The 15,033-nt window shown below is 39.8% G+C and overlaps 1 protein-coding gene and 1 pseudogene across 3 annotated transcripts in view; both read right to left on the bottom strand.

Annotated features, from left to right (window-relative positions):
- SPOCK3 (SPARC (osteonectin), cwcv and kazal like domains proteoglycan 3) overlaps positions 1–15,033 on the bottom strand; it is a 504,342-nt gene that overhangs the window by 291,014 nt on the left and 198,295 nt on the right. The window lies entirely within an intron of this gene.
- Positions 14,202–14,320, bottom strand: LOC134933425 (5S ribosomal RNA; annotated as a pseudogene).

Below are 15,033 nucleotides of genomic sequence, written 5' to 3'. Positions count from 1 at the left end.
AGTTGAAAGATTAACACCAACTCTGTTAGTTTCATCACATAGATATTCTGAATAACAAAGGTTTTCAATACTCACTTAAGTTAATAGAAGTAAAATACCTGAAATTTTCTGTGCATTTCTTATGGACATATTATTTAAAGTATAACTTTAGACAAACTTTTCTGTTCAATTGCTATAAATTAACAAAATCATTAAAAAAAAGTTCAGAATAGAGAACATTATCTTTAGTACTTTAGTTAATTCTAGTGATGATAATGAAAATTTATTTTTTGTCTTTGTCTTTAGTGCTATATTGTCATGCTTTCAGTCTTCTCTACACTAAAGCCCACTGGGTGTTTGGAAGATGTCTGTGATTAAGTAAATGTCTAAAACATCTATATGTTTGGGGGCTTTCATTCTTAGCATCCTTACATTTTTTATATTTAAATAATGGACTACTATTGCACTGATTGTTATAGTGGACATTCATTATATTTTATTTTAATCCCGATATAATTTTTATTAAAATCCATTTTTCTTGAAAAAAGCCTGAGTAGTCCAGGCTCCACATTCCACATTCCGTGTGCCCAGCACAGATGTAGCTATTAGCAGCATGACACCACAGCTTCAGGAGAAGTACAGATCCCAGGAGGCACTGGGGTGCAAAGGGAAGCTGGGTTCATGGGCACTACGCACCAAGAGGAAGCACGTGAGTGTGATCAAAGGCTTATAAAAAAAGTCCATGAGTTTGTAGGAGGTGGAGTGAATTGTGGAAGCCCTTGTAAGAGATAGAGTGTTGATGAGAGTGGATCTGAGAGAGTAACATGGAAAAGGAAGAAAGACTGTCCCCCATAGTCTCAGAAAGACTGCTGAAACAGAGGTACAGTAAGTAGTAAAATAAGAGAGAAAGATCCAGTGAGCCAAGCTGCATAAAGAGATCTAGAGAGCTGAGCTATAGAGAGTAAAGGAGAGGATGGGCCTTACAGTGACAACTCTGACGCCAGTTTTCTAGTGTAGACTTTATCCATCTTCTAAAGGGGACGCTGTCTCTTGCAAGTTGGTGAGATCAAAACATTTAGTTTATAGAAGCATCCATTTTGTGAGCTGGACATTGCTTTAATTACAAACATATCAGCACTGCAAGGGTATTGTTTATGGAAAGACTACCATTTTGTTTGTACACGTTAAACATGCAGGAATTCGAAAGGTATCCTGGTTACCACTGATCAAGCTACTTAAAGAATTTTAAGATTGCACCATTGTCCTGAACATTGTTATTTAAGATGTTCAATTCTAATAAGGGACATTCTTAAATTTGACAGTATTTGCAATAAGATAATTTAATGTATAGTAAATTGTGAGTATACTGTGGGGAATTGTTTGGATAGCTATTATGTGTATCAAGATTAGTTATAATCTTATGTTGGCTAAAAATTTTAGGTAGACAATACCTTATGACTGTGGTTACATCTGATATTTTGTATTTAAATGTGTGCTATATTGTATGCAAAAACACCCTGTCAAATAATGCATTATATGAACTGTCCCACTTTAACATCTCTAGTGGAGTTCTTATCAATAAATACAAAACTCTTTTTACACATGTGTGATATAGCTTATTGTCTGTGTCGAATACATTGCCTCTATGCTGTGTTGTTGAGAAAAGAAGGAGCAAAAGTGTTACAAAGACAAAGTGTTATTGCAAAAGCAATTGCTTGCTGATTCATTGCAATAATGTAATACAGAGTCTTTAATAATCCTACATTCTATAACAGCCATAATACATTTATTTGGGATACCGCACTGGTACATGGCTTAAAGCTGTTTCGACTTTGACTTAAATTTTTGGTTTGCAAATGGTAACTAATTATTCTCAAATTTAAAATGTATTAAAGTGAATTTGTCTAGAGAAAACCATTGTAATGACAATTAAATCTCTAGTTATTGCTAGTCCATGTACCTTTAAACACTTTGTACATTCACTGAAGTAAATAATATAGTAACTGGAATAATATAGTAACTGGAGAGAGTGTGAAGCAAATAAAAGTAATTTACACCATTTCTAGCATTTTATTTTGAGATGACTTCAGAAAGATATTGTGTCAATTAAGATTTTATAGACATTTTTATTTTGACAGTAAACCTATTACTAGTCATTGAAGTTTAACAGCTATGACAGTTTTATAAGTAACACAAATATGATTCGTATAAAGGAGAATTATTTGAAAGCATTTAATGAGCATTGTCAAAGTCTATTAAATATATTTTGAAACTGATTGCAAAGAAAAATATAAGTGAATGGATCTGGACACACTTTCTGACAAGCGTTTGCTTTTCTTCAGTTACGACATAGCCTGCAGTGCTGAGCAGTGTTAATGGTTGTAAATACAATGAAGTTTTATAGGAATGCTTATTAAATACATATTACACTATGCTGCAAGGAAAATTAGAGACATCTTATTAAACATGCATCTAAAGCTGTGTTACAGGATAACAAAGTACAGTACATAGTTTGTGTATACTTTTAACAAACACTATTATCAATGCCAATGTGATCCCTATGGAATATGTGATATACACTTTCAAAGCACTGTTATATATGCTAGCTTCATTTAAAAAAAAAGTGCAGAGTGCGATCTCCCAGTGATATGTGCAGCACTATGGATGAAGGACTCTGGAGAGATAAGTAATGAATTATATGGGTGCAGGGTGAGTGGTGTGAGCCCGGCTACCCAGACCCCAGCAGTCACTCAGGAGGCAGAGTGAAGAAGCCAGGAAGAGATGAGAGGGGAGGCCTCCATTGCCCCACCTCCTGACCGACGTCCAAAATATGTCTCCTCCTCAGGGTCCTCTTAGTCACGGTGCAGCGCTCCAGTGTACTTACTCATTAGCTGCTGCCTGTGGACCCCTTGATAGCAGTGGGCCTTGGAGCAATGCACCGGCTGCACAACCACTAGTTCCACCTCTGAGTATGCAATATTCTCAACACTGTTTGTTGTATTCATATTTACACTTATATCTTGGTTTAGAACCCCATTGTTTTCTTTGCTCACAAATTACCTGATGTACTCAACAGGCACATGTGCAGACTAGTGGAGGTAGCCTTCCAGCCATTAATGCACAAAAATGCATCCTGGTACCAAAGTGATGTGCATGAGTACCAGAAACAATATGTCCATATATTCCATCTCTCTCTCTCTCTCTCTCTCTCTCTCTCTTTCACTTTTGTCCTCACTCTCTTTACTCCTGCTTTCCGTTTCTCTCTCTCTCTCCATCAATCTCTATCTTTCCCTTCCCCCTTTCTACATGTTTAAGCCCCCCCCCCTTATCCCTCTATATTTTCCCCTTCTTTCCCCTGTCTCTCCCTCTTTGCTGCACCCCATCTTCTTTGTGCTATATATAATTCTGGAGTGATTGATTGCACATGACATAACATATTAATATGAAAGGATCCATACCTTCCAACTTTAAAGATTAAGGAAGCAGGACTCCAGCGCGGTGTAGCTGCACCCACCCAATGTCCCACGAAAATCAGGACAGTTGGGAGGTATGAGGAGCTGTAGCTGAAACTGATATATATTGTATTGCAAAACTTGATGCAAAACAGAAAAAAAAAACTTTAGCAGTGTACATTTGGCCTGATTCATGTTTGTAAGTAAAGCAAAACAAGCAAGCAACTGGGCAAAACCATCTTATACTGCAGGTGGGCATGTGCAGAGACATTTAGATTTGGGTAGGCTGTGTTTAAACTAAAATCTAAATGGCAGTGTAGAAATAAGCTAACATTTGCGGACTACGTGCAAACACAGAAAGTATTTACCCTGCACAGAAAAATATAAATGTAATTGATCCCCCTGCATGGCAACATGGTTTGTTGCAAACACAAAGTTACAGTACTTAAGTTTTTTGCTTTATTTACAAACACAAATAATGCCTATAGTCATGAATACTGCATGTGCCTGTTACCTAATCCTTCATATATCTGCCACTGACTCAAACTTCTGGTTTTACAAGTAACATCTAACTTGGTGAGCTATTTGGGCCATTTATATAAAGCCAAGTAAGACAGAATTGAAAGAAAGTTGCCACATTTACACTACAGGCGTGGCTATACAGGGGACAGAGGGAGCATAGTATTTATCATTATAATGTGTAATGGAAAGAGTATTAATAAATAAGCAGCTGACTCTTGAATGGTACCCTGGGTGATGTATAGTGGACATACCAGATAAATGGGTAAGCAGGGGCAAATAGAGGGTAAAGTATGCTGGGGGGCTCCTTTGTGAATAGAAAAGTACAGACACATTGTACTTGTAAGCTTTGTGTATTGTAAATATAGTGCAATGCAAATTTGGAAGAAAAGTTCCATGTTATCCCTTTTTGAACATTATTTCAAGACAAGAAATAAATATATAATTTGGGCCTTTCTTTGTTGTTATAACCAGAAATTTGAGTCAAATTGAAAAAGACAGCTGAGTATTTCTATTTTCATATCATGGCTTTTATTTCTTCATTTTCTGTCAGGCTTACAGTACAAAAGCTATTCCGCTACCACAGGGATAACCGTCAATAGTACCCACTAACATAGATTTTAACATGCTTTTTTTTTGTTATGCATGTCCTCGAAAAAATTGTACCATTGCCGGAAAAATCCCAACCACCAGTTCAAGAGAAACAAAGAGGCAAGTGTTGAACTGTACAAAGGAGAAATGTGACAAACTTGGTTCCCTTAGTAGGATTCAAGGCTTATAAATGCATTGTAACCAGCAACAATTTCAGAGTATGAAATTCACATTATAAAATTCATATTATAAGAAATAGACGTATACTGTAGGAACTTCTTCAATAATCTAAATCTGACACAATATTAATGGAAAGCTTTAGATTCAGAAATGTTTTAGCTCTCACAACAAAAGAAAAAAAAGAAAAATATACTATATATAGCTAACTTAAATGTTTTTTTTTTTTTTTTTACTATTAATTGTGTAGATGATAATTTAGAGCATTTGGATGATGTAAATTTATTCTGGGCTGCTTCTAAATCGGTAATCCATGACCAAGTTATGGAATATGTGTCCAGGAGACAAAATTATTGGCTTCTATGTTCTTAACTCTCTTCAGGGCTTATAGCGGTCTTATTATGAAAGATTCCCTTGAGACCAGGCAGGCTTAAATTGATGCAAAACACCTGTGTGATTCATTGTGCCCTGAACAAGCTCAATTCTCCTATAATATTCAATGTAATAGGCTTTTTTGGGAGGTGATAAATCAGGTAGATTGTTAGCAAATTTGGTTTGGTCTTATTCAGCTCCCTCCCACATTTTACAATTGAAAACTGATGCCTCGCATTGTATTACTGACTCATCAGCTATTTCTGCGACATTCCAGCAATACTATCAATTGCTATACGTGGCTCCTCCAGGCACTCTGGCCTTGGGTATACAATTTATTAGAGATGCTGATTTACCTGTTTTGACTGATGCGGAGTAAGACTCCTTAGAGGAGCCAGTTACAGAACCAGAGCTTCTCTCACTATTTAAAGCTTTAAATAAAGGGAAGTCTCCTGGTCCTGATGGTTCCAGTGCTGAATACTACCAACTATTAGCCTCATGTCTAATGCCTCATGTACAAACTTTATTTAACTCGCTACTAGGAGGTCACCCCCCCCCCCACACACACACACACACACACACACACACACACACACACACACACACTTACCTTCTGGTTTCAATAAATCCAGAATTGTAGTTTTTCCAAAACCAGGAGACCATAAAGTTGTGCAATCTTATAGACCTATATCGCTCTTAAATCAAGATTTAAAGCTGTTTACTAAGTTCATTGCCCAGTGTCTTCATTGTTTTCTCTCCCGTATTCTCCAGCCTGCGCAGAATGGGTTTGTTACAGATCAAATGTCAGTGCCAATATTTACATGTTAATCGCAGCAATGCTTTGCTCTCAACAAGTGGCCAATCATGAGGCTATTACAGCTACAGTAGTTGTGTCACAGTTTAATGTCTTTGTGTCTCCTGGTCTCAAATTTTGCAAATCCTCCATCTTCAGCAATTTGGCCTGGAATTTGTACATATTTTCCAAATGCTCTATACTCAGCCGACTGCTTTCTTTACAAGTAATGGTCTTAATACCTCTTTCTTCACATTACATTGGGGGACTCACCAGGGCTGTCCCCTTTCTCTGTCACTTTTCAACATTGCTCTAGACCCACTGATCCGACCCTTTGTTAGGGATGTCTCATGATATCAAAGTTTCTGATATTGCAGACAATCTTTTCTTATATTTTAGTGAGCCCAGAGCCGGCCTTAGCTATAGGCAGGCTAGGCATTTGCCTAGGGCATCCAAGCATGTCTAGGGGCATCCAAGCATGTCCCTGCAGTATCTCATGCTGGGAGGGACAGTCCGCAAACTAACTGTTACTTTCCAAATGTATTCAATCAGTACTTGTATACACTGCTGTTTACATTTGTAAAATAAAATGCACACTGTGCCTTAAACTTCCTCTGACATGCTTGAATGCCCCTGACTTGTGAGACCTCAGACAGACAGCAGAAGCCAAGTAAATGCAATTCCTGGACCTGTGACATTTTCACTGACTATATAAGGTTATTACTGGATGGCTTCTATAACACATGTGTATTTTGGAAGACTGCTTCACAGAAACCTGACATCACCTATACTGCTTGTGCACATAGGGGAGGGGGACCCTGTTATCCTGTGTCCCTTTTCCCTGTGCAATTCCCAGGTGTCTGCAGGGACATAACATGGGCAATGTTCTCCCCACACTTTATTTCCTAGTCAGTCCATGCCGTAAAATTCCCCTGCCACCCACTGACTGTAACGGGGTCAGTTAGTTGTGTTGTGCTTTTCTATATGAAACATCAGTGCAGCATGACTTTCGGACACATCAGACTGGAGGGCAGAGCATATCACTCCCACAGTATAAAGTAAAGGGCATGCAGTAACAGACACCAGCAAACACACTGAATAGTGAAGAGAATGGACAGTTTCTACATGTCTGATACTGGTCTTTTTGTATAACCAGCAAGTGTGGCAGTATATGTGTATTATGGGCATTACTAATGTGGGGCATATGTGTAAGGTGCATTACTGTGTGGCATTATGTGTATTATGGGCATTACTAATGTGGGGCATATGTGTAAGGTTCCTTTACTGTGTGGAATTATATGTATTATGGTCATTACTGTGTGGCATTGTGCAGAGTTGAACTGGCCCACAGGGTAACCCCCCGGTGGGCCCCACTACCTGAGCGTTGCAGGTACAGGTGCAGAACTAGCGGCGGAGCTAGGGGGCACCAGACAAAATTTTGCCTAGGGCATCAAATTGGCTAGGGCCGGCTCTGAGTGAGCCCCAGGTGGTGCTCCCTTCCCTTGTGACAATGCTTCAAGAGTTTAATTTAGTGCCAAGCTTCCTCATTAATTTTAATAAAACTGAGGCCTTGGCACTCAATGTTGTGGCTAGGACTGAGTGTGGTGGTACGCTTCCATTCTGATGGGCTCAGGGTCATTTGAAATACATGGGTTTGCAGATTCCACCCTCTCTCTGATTTATATTCCTCTAATATCCCGCATTTTATTCATCAAATGTTGGACGACTTTGAGAGATAGAAACATCTCTATATGATAAATATATCTGGGATGATGTAATTTATATAAAATGGTCTCTTTATCTCACCACCTCTATCCACTCTAAGGTGGTCATTCCGAGTTGTTCGCTCGCAAGCTGCTTTTAGCAGCTTTGCACACGCTAAGCCGCCGCCTACTGGGAGTGAATCTAGCATAGTAAAATTGCGAACGAAAGATTAGCAGAATTGTGAATAGACACTTCTTAGCAGTTTCTGAGTAGCTCCACACTTACTCGGCAACTGCGATCAGTTCAGTCAGTTTCGTTCCTGGTTTGACGTCACAAACACACCCAGCGTTCGCCCAGACACTCCCCCGTTTCTTCAGACACTCCCGCGTTTTTCCCAGAAACGGCAGCGTTTTTTCACACACACCCATAAAACGGCCAGTTTCCGCCCAGAAACACTCAGTTCCTGTCAATCACATTCCGATCACAAGAACGAAGAAAAAACCTCGTAATGCCGTGAGTAAAATTCCTAACTGCATAGCAAATTTACTTGGCGCAGTCGCAGTGTGAACATTGCGCATGCGCAATTAGCGGAAAATCACTGCGATGCGAAGAAAATTACCGAGCGAACAACTCGGAATGAGGGCCTAAATGCTTACCTTTACCCTCACAAAACATGATAATAAAGCCATTAATGTGGTTTTGAATAAATTCATTTGGTGTGGCAAACACCCTCGCATTTCCCTATTTTAACTACAACGGGTTAATCTTCCTTGTGCACAGGATTATGCTTTAACAGCTAATTATAGGTATGCATTGGATAGATTGGATTTAGGAAGGAAATAAGCTTGTGAATATTGCCATAGACCAGGCCTTTAGTCCACATGTAAACCTAGTTAGCTTGTTACACTAACCTCCTCGTCCATTTACTCCTGATGTAATTGCTAATACCCTGTCTTGGTGTAAATAGGCTTGGCCTGCTCCTGGCCTACTCATTATTCTTACCACTAATCTCAATGTGGTGAGCCTAGTGTGGTGTTCTGATCTTTTCACATCCAGGGACTTAAATTGATAAATCAATTTCTAGATGTGGAATGCTCCTCTATCCTCACCCTGTCACAGCTTAAAGAAAAGAACCCAACTCTTGACTTCCCACTTTTTGCTTACTTTCAGATCCATAGTTTTATCACACAATTAGTATCTCACTTGAAACAGGCCAGTTTGTCCTGCTCTTTACATAGTATTGTATGCTATAGAACCCGATGCTCTCATCCTACATCTCTGCTTTATGACCACACTAGATGAAGGATGGATCTTCCTACAATAACAACAGGGCTGTCCAAAAGGAAATATACTTTTACAGGGATAGACCTGGAAAATGTTATGAAATATGACCATAAGGTTTTATACGGAGGTGATTGCTAGAGGGTTCCCCCCATTTTAGGTAGGGCCTTTCTTAAGTACATTAGCCAGACCATGTTGATCCATTGTCATTATCCACTTAATCGACAATTTTCCCCCAAAAAAACGCTCTGCAATTATTATTATTTTTTTATGAATGAATAAGGTTAAAATTCCTTTTCCTCTTATAGTAGTCCACAATTTAATTCCGCTTATCAAGTCATGCTTTTGTATATGTTGTTATCCTGATTGGAATGTGTATCTTCACCCTAAAGTGATTCACAAAGTGATTTTATTTTATTATATTTAAAAAAAAGGTTTTGTTTACCAAACATCGGCAATCACCATTGGAACATCACGACTATTGGAAACATTGCGACCATTGTTACTTTCATTTTAAAAGCAGGAACAGCCACCAGGTACACAGGGGAAGCTTGGGGATTGGGTTACGTTACACTTTCCCAGTGGCTGCTATTGTCTGTAGTCGCTAGGTGGTCCTGCTATGCTGACCGATCAGCAATGATCAGCAGAATGGCAAACAATGGGGGAGGGTGCAGGGAGGCAGAGGAACCTTCTGGTCCCTCTGAGAGCTGCAGCAGATGGAATTTTTTCTTCCCTGCAGTTGCAAACACTGTCTGACTGGTCGCACCTTGTGCAACCATGTCAGATAAAGCACTTGCTGGTGTGGTCGCATTTGATGCGACCATGCCAGGCAAGTGGTTAATAAAAACCTTTTTCTAAAGAAAAAAAATCACGATTACAGTGAAAGGAGTACATTGTTATATTTACATATGCTTTCATTCACTGGTGCCTAAGAAAGGGCATTAAAGTTCACAGTAAGGTCATTCGCAAGCCCTCCAATATACAACGCCTGATATTACAGATATGTCCTCTTACAACTTTGCTCCATGCGCTACAAGTCGCGTTACACATAACACGTGAGTGCTGTGTGACTCAGTAGAGCTGAGCATATTTTTTTTTGCATCTTTTGCCACAGAAATGCATCTTAGATGCAATGTAATGCAATATGATGCAGGTGCAGCTTCTGCTGATTAGAATGATATGCACCATGCCTATATTCTGTGTGTAATAGCAGCTCTATTTGCAACCGAAATTTAATGTTACAGTGCTTTCCAGGAAAACAGTGTAGCATAGTATTTTGTATGCAAATACAGTGGCAGTCACACACAGAATATAGGCATGCTGCATATCATTTTAATCAGCAGAAGCTGTTCGTGCGTACTATTGCATTACATTGCATCTATGATGCATTTTTGTGGCAAAAGACGCAAAAAATATAAATATGTTTGGCGCTACTGAGTCCTGCCACGGCATGGCGCGACTTGAATGGCTGTTTAGCATGACTGCAGCAAGGATGTAAGAGAACACATCTGTAGGTACAAAATGCTCTGCTTCTGGACTCCTCTCTTAATTTATAATTCATATCACCTATCTTGAATGAACTAATTGATGAGAAAGATGTTTCAATACAGGTGATGGTAATGATAAATTAAGTGATCTGCGATAAAAATTTTTAGACTGGGGCCACACAGTGTGTTTTAGCGGGACCCACTCTGCAGGAAGGAGCCAGCACATGGGCTCCTATCCGGCCGCTCGCACATATGCGGCAGCGCCGCATCCACCAAACCCAACTGCGAGCTGGATGATAGGACAACCAGATTTCAAAGAGAACATATACATTTGAATGTATGTGTTCACACAATGCCGACTGTGTTCTCCTTGAAATCCAGTTGTGGCACTGGCCAGATGCTCTTCTGCAGCATTGGGCTAAAAAGGCATGGTGTGAATCCACATAGTGTTTTTGCCGGACCCGGATGGAAATACGAACCTATCCAAAGTTTGTGGATCAGATCTCAACTGAATCTGGTTCAGATCTTCCTGTGGTCCGAATTTCCAGTTTTGAATTGCAGAAATGTATCAATTTTCAAGAAATCCAAAATACATGATTGTGATTTCAAATCTTAATTCCAAACCAAACACTTGAGGGTTGTTTTGCAAAGCAAAAACCGAAATAAAAACACAACAATGAAATTAGAACCAAAACAAGAGACTTCGCACACATCTAATTTAAATTAAGAGGAAAGTTCAGGAGCAGAGCATTTTGTACCTGATGGAAGTGGCCATGTTAGAGGATGTGCATTTAGGGCTCTAAATGCTTAATAGGTCCCTAATGCACATTTATCACAGAGCAAATTTGGGAAAATATACTTTTATACCCTCAGATTCCACATACTCATTAACTGAAAGTTGAACAACATTATTCAAACATGGTTAGCTTGATCGGAATAAATCTGGTCATTGATCTCTCTGTTTAAGCAGCCAAGTCATTCTACCTTCACAGAAGCCTGCTGCAGCAGTTAGAATAATGTGCATGTGCCAATAACCATCACTTTAGTCATGCCATGACCCTATTCATTTCTGGATCATACATGCTGTATTACCTGTCTCATTTACCAGTATTGGCTGATTTATGATCAAAGGTAAATCAAAAATGTATGGCCAGCTTTCTCTTATGAAAACAGCTGTCAAAAAAAGGACTAAAAAGGACTAAGGGGTCTATTCATGAAGCAGTGAAAAAAGTGGAGGAGTGGACCAATGGAGAAGTTGCCCATGGTAACCAGTCAGCTGCTCTGTATCATTTTATTGTATGCAGATTATAAATGTTATTTCAATGCCGATTGGTTGCCACTTCTCCACTCTTTTTACAGATTCAAGAACACATGAAAAATTCTTCTGCAATCCACAGAGGAAGCAGCAAGGTTATCCTTTACTGGAATTAAGAAGCCAGAAAGATTTCCAAAAATAAACCTTTATGGATACATCTGTGCGCATCCAAGTGTGAGTTGGGTACGCCCTTTATATCTATTATTTCACGTGTGTGTGGTGACCTATACGGGGATATATGGGATTAGAAGAATCTTACAGAGGGAAATCCTGAAAAATTGAAAGATACTTATTATATGTATCCGTTACCCAGTTGTGATGTGAGTATGGTACGCACATCACTCATTTAAAGATACAGTTCAGTAGATATATCCTCCAGGGTTGTGACGTACTACACTTTTGGTCATGTTTTTCCTCTCCTTCACCTGAGGTATCGAGAAATTCACCTCTTCATTCGGAGCAGCAAAGGAATCAGGACAGAAGATTTAAAGATACCTTTACATGAAGAAAACGTTATGATACAACGTGAGTAACGGTACGCACGTCAATATTTCCAGCCACGGTTTCACCCTCCTACAGGAGACATTTGAGGAAGGAGGGACTGTACTCAAATAGACTTTCCCCCATATCTACCGAAAGACTTTAGTTATTTTTTGTGGTTTATAGTTAAAGACTTGATGAGCGCAGAAGTAATGTTTACATTTTTTCTGGTTTACAATATTGAGGTTATTGAGTGACACCTTGTAGATATTCCTACAGCAGCTCTCTGAGGCACAGCAGTTCTCTATACTACTTCTTCTAGACCCATGAATTAGTATGTTAAATTACCAAATTACCATGATATAACTGATTTTTTTTTAAATTTACCACAGTATTTTTTCATAAGTGTTAAACCAGATGGTATCGGGATCCCAGCGCTTGGGATGCCGGCAATCAAAATACCAACAGTGGCATCCTGATGCTCAGGATTCTGACACTTTCTAGGTAACTATGCTAACCCTAATCCCTAACCCTCCTTACCCGCAACCTGACCCTAAGCCTCACCCCCCACCCCCTAAATATCAGATTTAGACATACAGATAGGTGACTTTAGAATTGCAGATGGTAATTTTAGAGAAAACTATACCTTTCAAAGCTGGACCAAAAGTAAAAGAATGAGAAATCTCCAGGTATCCAACTGTTTATCAATTTTAGCAATTAAACAGTGAAAATTAGTAGAATTAAGCCTGTGTAAAGGTGGGATATGTTGGAGGAAGGTAGCTAGTTGAAATTGGTAGTCAATAGGTGAGGAAAGGTCACTTGATGATATATTCTTCATAGGGGAAAGTAAAAATGTATATACATTATCAATGAATTCCTTAAAATGATGGAAGGGAAAGTAAGGACATGGCCAGGGGACCCATACGAATTGCAAAAACCATTGGTGACAGTGCACAACTTTGTTTGGAGCCCCTCTGCATCAAAAAGGAATCAAACAAATAGCCCTTGCCACTTGTTTATACAGGAGTTGTACTATATATGGGTTCACTACGGCTGGCTGGCGGTCGGGCTCCCGGCGACCAGCATCCCGGCGCCGGGAGCCCGACCGCCGGCTTACCGACAGCTTGGCGAGCGCAAATGAGCCCCTTGCGGGCTCGCTGCGCTCGCCACGCTACGGGCATGGTGGCGCGCTACGCGCGCCACACTATTTTATTCTCCCTCAATGGGGGTCGTGGACCCCCACGAGGGAAAATAAGTGTCGGTATGCCGGCTGTCGGGCTCCCGGCGCCGGTATACTGAGCGCCGGGAGCCCGACCGCCGGCAAACAGAAGACCACCCCTATATATATATACTGTAGCTTGCAAACACTTCATAGACTCAAACAGATGATCCCAAGAAAGTAAATCAAATGTGTTTGCAGCATTCAATGATAAAATCACATGTGAACACAGGTCACCTGGTCACAAGATGACACAAGCCACTGGGCGGTTGTATTACTTTTCCAATATAGACTATAAACTTACCATTACATAAAGGACACAATGCCTACTCTAAATGAAGCCAGCCTAAGCATCATGAACAATCATTAGGTTTTGTACACGTGTAGAAGCAAAAGTATGACTCTTGTTTGGGCGCACTCTTGTGTTGACTATCTGAAAATTGATAAGTCAAATATTAGAGGAATAATAAAATATTTATTTCTGCTCTTTAATATACATGGGGGTTAAACATGACAGGTTGGAGATGGGATAGATGTAGATAGGTTAGCTGGAGACAAAGGTCTACCAAAATAGATGTTCAGATCTTAATTATTCCTAGATAATTGCATGTCGGAAGTTAACTATATATTAAGTTACTTCCCTCTGCCCAAGATCTGTACAAACTGTGTTTGTATTACTGCAGCCATGATTGGGTTACAATCGTGAAGTGGGAGATCCCATACACTTGGTAACACTTCTAAACAATGACCTACGTAAGGAGTGAACAGAGATAAGGAAATAAGGTATGAGTGGTGATACTGCTGTTGGTATTTTTTCTACAGGGAGGGGAGTTTCCTACTTCACTGGGTATTCCCTAGTGGTCGCCCATCTAGGTACTGACCCAGCCCACCTACGTTTAGCTTCCAAGATCGGACGAGATTGGGCGTGAACGTAGGGGTATGGTCGTAGGAAAATTCAAACCTATAGTACCAATGAGAGTGCACCGAAATAGGAGGATAGATTCCTCCTCGGAAAAAAGAATATCAGAAACGTGTACTTGAAATGAAAAAATAATGAAAGAAAGTCACAGGAAAGTAAACAAGTGTGAATCTGCTGTCCACGTTAGACCGAGGAAGCTTATCTCCTGCGGAGACACGCTCCTCTGAATCGTGGATGAGAGTTCACAGAAGAAAGAACAGTCAGAAAAGATATGTATGATTCTGAGATGTGAGGAGGAAAAGGCAAAATAAAAAGGTTAATTACACATTAACTGTAGGTCCCCTAGGGGTTACCTCGGATGTCTGATTGCTGCGAAATCCTGGTTCACAGATACAACACAATGACTGGTGTTTGAGAACAAATATCCACCACGGATGAGAAAATGGAAAAGAGTGGAAAAAGATATATACGGAAAGGAATACCTTATGTGTGGTGTGTAGAAAAAGTGTATAGGTCTCTGGTTGGTAGTGCACTTCGAATTTATGCAGCAATAAACAGTTTGACAGGCAAATTTGTATCGTGCAACAGAACCTTAGATTACACAGGTAATATGAGCAAAATGTCCCATATAAGGACAGATCTTCATTAGTGGCACAGCGTTATACCCGAGGCAAAAAAGGGAAGCACTCGTCTATTGCATCACTTGTAGTTGCAATATCAGATATATTGGAATGACCACGCGGAA

Source organism: Pseudophryne corroboree, chromosome 1, assembly GCF_028390025.1.
Source record: "Pseudophryne corroboree isolate aPseCor3 chromosome 1, aPseCor3.hap2, whole genome shotgun sequence".
NCBI classification, from domain to species: Eukaryota; Metazoa; Chordata; class Amphibia; order Anura; family Myobatrachidae; genus Pseudophryne; species Pseudophryne corroboree.
This window is presented reverse-complemented; position numbering and strand designations above follow the sequence as displayed.